A 5,000-nucleotide genomic window follows, 5' to 3' on the forward strand; every position below is an offset into this window, starting at 1 on the left:
CTAGTGGCTGAAATCCGGGCCGGTGTTTGGGGAATTGTGCGCGTATTATCGGGCCGGTGTTTGGGGATATGCGCGCGTATTATCGGGCCGGTGTTTGGGGATATGCGCGCGTATTATCGGACCGGTGTTTGGGGAATCGTGCCCGCCACTAGTGGCTGAATCCCGGGCTAGTGTTGGGGGACTTGTGCCCGCCAATAGTGGCTGAAATCCGCGCCGGTGTTTGGGGAATTGTGCGCGTATTATCGGGCCGGTGTTTGGGGATATGCGCGCGTATTATCGGACCGGTGTTTGGGGAATCGTGCCCGCCACTAGTGGCTGAATCCCGGGCTAGTGTTGGGGGACTTGTGCCCGCCAATAGTGGCTGAAATCCGCGCCGGTGTTTGGGGAATTGTGCGCGTATTATCGGGCCGGTGTTTGGGGATATGCGCGCGTATTATCGGACCGGTGTTTGGGGAATTGTGCCCGCCACTAGTGGCTGAATCCCGGGCTAGTGTTGGGGGACTTGTGCCCGCCACTAGTGGCTGAAATCCGCGCCGGTGTTTGGGGAATTGTGCGCGTATTATCGGGCCGGTGTTTGGGGATATGCGCGCGTATTATCGGACCGGTGTTTGGGGAATCGTGCCCGCCACTAGTGGCTGAATCCCGGGCTAGTGTTGGGGGACTTGTGCCCGCCAATAGTGGCTGAAATCCGCGCCGGTGTTTGGGGAATTGTGCGCGTATTATCGGGCCGGTGTTTGGGGATATGCGCGCGTATTATCGGACCGGTGTTTGGGGAATTGTGCCCGCCACTAGTGGCTGAGAACTGGGCTAGTGTTGGGGGACTTGTGCCCGCCACTAGTGGCTGAAATCCGGGCCGGTGTTTGGGGAATTGTGCGCGTATTATCGGGCCGGTGTTTGGGGATATGCGCGCGTATTATCGGGCCGGTGTTTGGGGATATGCGCGCGTATTATCGGACCGGTGTTTGGGGAATCGTGCCCGCCACTAGTGGCTGAATCCCGGGCTAGTGTTGGGGGACTTGTGCCCGCCAATAGTGGCTGAAATCCGCGCCGGTGTTTGGGGAATTGTGCGCGTATTATCGGGCCGGTGTTTGGGGATATGCGCGCGTATTATCGGACCGGTGTTTGGGGAATCGTGCCCGCCACTAGTGGCTGAATCCCGGGCTAGTGTTGGGGGACTTGTGCCCGCCAATAGTGGCTGAAATCCGCGCCGGTGTTTGGGGAATTGTGCGCGTATTATCGGGCCGGTGTTTGGGGATATGCGCGCGTATTATCGGACCGGTGTTTGGGGAATTGTGCCCGCCACTAGTGGCTGAGAACTTGGCTAGTGTTTGGGGACTTGTGCCCGCCACTAGTGGCTGAAATCCGGGCCGGTGTTTGGGGAATTGTGCGCGTATTATCGGGCCGGTGTTTGGGGATATGCGCGCGTATTATCGGACCGGTGTTTGGGGAATCGTGCCCGCCACTAGTGGCTGAATCCCGGGCTAGTGTTGGGGGACTTGTGCCCGCCAATAGTGGCTGAGAACTTGGCTAGTGTTGGGGGACTTGTGCCCGCCACTAGTGGCTGAAATCCGCGCCGGTGTTTGGGGAATTGTGCGCGTATTATCGGGCCGGTGTTTGGGGAATCGTGCCCGCCACTAGTGGCTGAATCCCGGGCTAGTGTTGGGGGACTTGTGCCCGCCAATAGTGGCTGAAATCCGCGCCGGTGTTTGGGGAATTGTGCGCGTATTATCGGGCCGGTGTTTGGGGATATGCGCGCGTATTATCGGACCGGTGTTTGGGGAATCGTGCCCGCCACTAGTGGCTGAATCCCGGGCTAGTGTTGGGGGACTTGTGCCCGCCAATAGTGGCTGAAATCCGCGCCGGTGTTTGGGGAATTGTGCGCGTATTATCGGGCCGGTGTTTGGGGATATGCGCGCGTATTATCGGGCCGGTGTTTGGGGATATGCGCGCGTATTATCGGACCGGTGTTTGGGGAATCGTGCCCGCCACTAGTGGCTGAATCCCGGGCTAGTGTTGGGGGACTTGTGCCCGCCAATAGTGGCTGAAATCCGCGCCGGTGTTTGGGGATATGCGCGCGTATTATCGGACCGGTGTTTGGGGAATCGTGCCCGCCACTAGTGGCTGAATCCCGGGCTAGTGTTGGGGGACTTGTGCCCGCCAATAGTGGCTGAAATCCGCGCCGGTGTTTGGGGAATTGTGCGCGTATTATCGGGCCGGTGTTTGGGGATATGCGCGCGTATTATCGGACCGGTGTTTGGGGAATTGTGCCCGCCACTAGTGGCTGAGAACTGGGCTAGTGTTGGGGGACTTGTGCCCGCCACTAGTGGCTGAAATCCGGGCCGGTGTTTGGGGAATTGTGCGCGTATTATCGGGCCGGTGTTTGGGGATATGCGCGCGTATTATCGGGCCGGTGTTTGGGGATATGCGCGCGTATTATCGGACCGGTGTTTGGGGAATCGTGCCCGCCACTAGTGGCTGAATCCCGGGCTAGTGTTGGGGGACTTGTGCCCGCCAATAGTGGCTGAAATCCGCGCCGGTGTTTGGGGAATTGTGCGCGTATTATCGGGCCGGTGTTTGGGGATATGCGCGCGTATTATCGGACCGGTGTTTGGGGAATCGTGCCCGCCACTAGTGGCTGAATCCCGGGCTAGTGTTGGGGGACTTGTGCCCGCCAATAGTGGCTGAAATCCGCGCCGGTGTTTGGGGAATTGTGCGCGTATTATCGGGCCGGTGTTTGGGGATATGCGCGCGTATTATCGGACCGGTGTTTGGGGAATTGTGCCCGCCACTAGTGGCTGAGAACTTGGCTAGTGTTTGGGGACTTGTGCCCGCCACTAGTGGCTGAAATCCGGGCCGGTGTTTGGGGAATTGTGCGCGTATTATCGGGCCGGTGTTTGGGGATATGCGCGCGTATTATCGGACCGGTGTTTGGGGAATCGTGCCCGCCACTAGTGGCTGAATCCCGGGCTAGTGTTGGGGGACTTGTGCCCGCCAATAGTGGCTGAGAACTTGGCTAGTGTTGGGGGACTTGTGCCCGCCACTAGTGGCTGAAATCCGCGCCGGTGTTTGGGGAATTGTGCGCGTATTATCGGGCCGGTGTTTGGGGAATCGTGCCCGCCACTAGTGGCTGAATCCCGGGCTAGTGTTGGGGGACTTGTGCCCGCCAATAGTGGCTGAAATCCGCGCCGGTGTTTGGGGAATTGTGCGCGTATTATCGGGCCGGTGTTTGGGGATATGCGCGCGTATTATCGGACCGGTGTTTGGGGAATCGTGCCCGCCACTAGTGGCTGAATCCCGGGCTAGTGTTGGGGGACTTGTGCCCGCCAATAGTGGCTGAAATCCGCGCCGGTGTTTGGGGAATTGTGCGCGTATTATCGGGCCGGTGTTTGGGGATATGCGCGCGTATTATCGGGCCGGTGTTTGGGGATATGCGCGCGTATTATCGGACCGGTGTTTGGGGAATCGTGCCCGCCACTAGTGGCTGAATCCCGGGCTAGTGTTGGGGGACTTGTGCCCGCCAATAGTGGCTGAAATCCGCGCCGGTGTTTGGGGAATTGTGCGCGTATTATCGGGCCGGTGTTTGGGGATATGCGCGCGTATTATCGGACCGGTGTTTGGGGAATCGTGCCCGCCACTAGTGGCTGAATCCCGGGCTAGTGTTGGGGGACTTGTGCCCGCCAATAGTGGCTGAAATCCGCGCCGGTGTTTGGGGAATTGTGCGCGTATTATCGGGCCGGTGTTTGGGGATATGCGCGCGTATTATCGGACCGGTGTTTGGGGAATTGTGCCCGCCACTAGTGGCTGAGAACTGGGCTAGTGTTGGGGGACTTGTGCCCTCCAATAGTGGCTGAAATCCGGGCTAGTGTTGAGGGACTTGTGCCCGCCAATAGTGGCTGAAATCCGCGCCGGTGTTTGGGGAATTGTGCGCGTATTATCGGGCCGGTGTTTGGGGATATGCGCGCGTATTATCGGACCGGTGTTTGGGGAATCGTGCCCGCCACTAGTGGCTGAGAACTTGGCTAGTGTTTGGGGACTTGTGCCCGCCACTAGTGGCTGAAATCCGCGCCGGTGTTTGGGGAATTGTGCGCGTATTATCGGGCCGGTGTTTGGGGATATGCGCGCGTATTATCGGACCGGTGTTTGGGGAATTGTGCCCGCCACTAGTGGCTGAGAACTTGGCTAGTGTTTGGGGACTTGTGCCCGCCACTAGTGGCTGAAATCCGGGCCGGTGTTTGGGGAATTGTGCGCGTTTTATCGGGCCGGTGTTTGGGGATATGCGCGCGTATTATCGGACCGGTGTTTGGGGAATCGTGCCCGCCACTAGTGGCTGAATCCCGGGCTAGTGTTGGGGGACTTGTGCCCGCCAATAGTGGCTGAATCCCGGGCTAGTGTTGGGGGACTTGTGCCCGCCAATAGTGGCTGAAATCCGCGCCGGTGTTTGGGGAATTGTGCGCGTATTATCGGGCCGGTGTTTGGGGATATGCGCGCGTATTATCGGACCGGTGTTTGGGGAATTGTGCCCGCCACTAGTGGCTGAGAACTTGGCTAGTGTTTGGGGACTTGTGCCCGCCACTAGTGGCTGAAATCCGGGCCGGTGTTTGGGGAATTGTGCGCGTATTATCGGGCCGGTGTTTGGGGATATGCGCGCGTATTATCGGACCGGTGTTTGGGGAATCGTGCCCGCCACTAGTGGCTGAATCCCGGGCTAGTGTTGGGGGACTTGTGCCCGCCAATAGTGGCTGAAATCCGCGCCGGTGTTTGGGGAATTGTGCGCGTATTATCGGGCCGGTGTTTGGGGATATGCGCGCGTATTATCGGACCGGTGTTTGGGGAATCGTGCCCGCCACTAGTGGCTGAGAACTTGGCTAGTGTTTGGGGACTTGTGCCCGCCACTAGTGGCTGAAATCCGCGCCGGTGTTTGGGGAATTGTGCGCGTATTATCGGGCCGGTGTTTGGGGATATGCGCGCGTATTATCGGACCGGTGTTTGGGGAATTGTGC

Source organism: Urocampus carinirostris, unplaced genomic scaffold (assembly GCF_059441175.1).
Source record: "Urocampus carinirostris isolate Australia breed hairy pipefish unplaced genomic scaffold, RoL_Ucar_1.0 HiC_scaffold_120, whole genome shotgun sequence".
NCBI classification, from domain to species: domain Eukaryota; kingdom Metazoa; phylum Chordata; class Actinopteri; order Syngnathiformes; family Syngnathidae; genus Urocampus; species Urocampus carinirostris.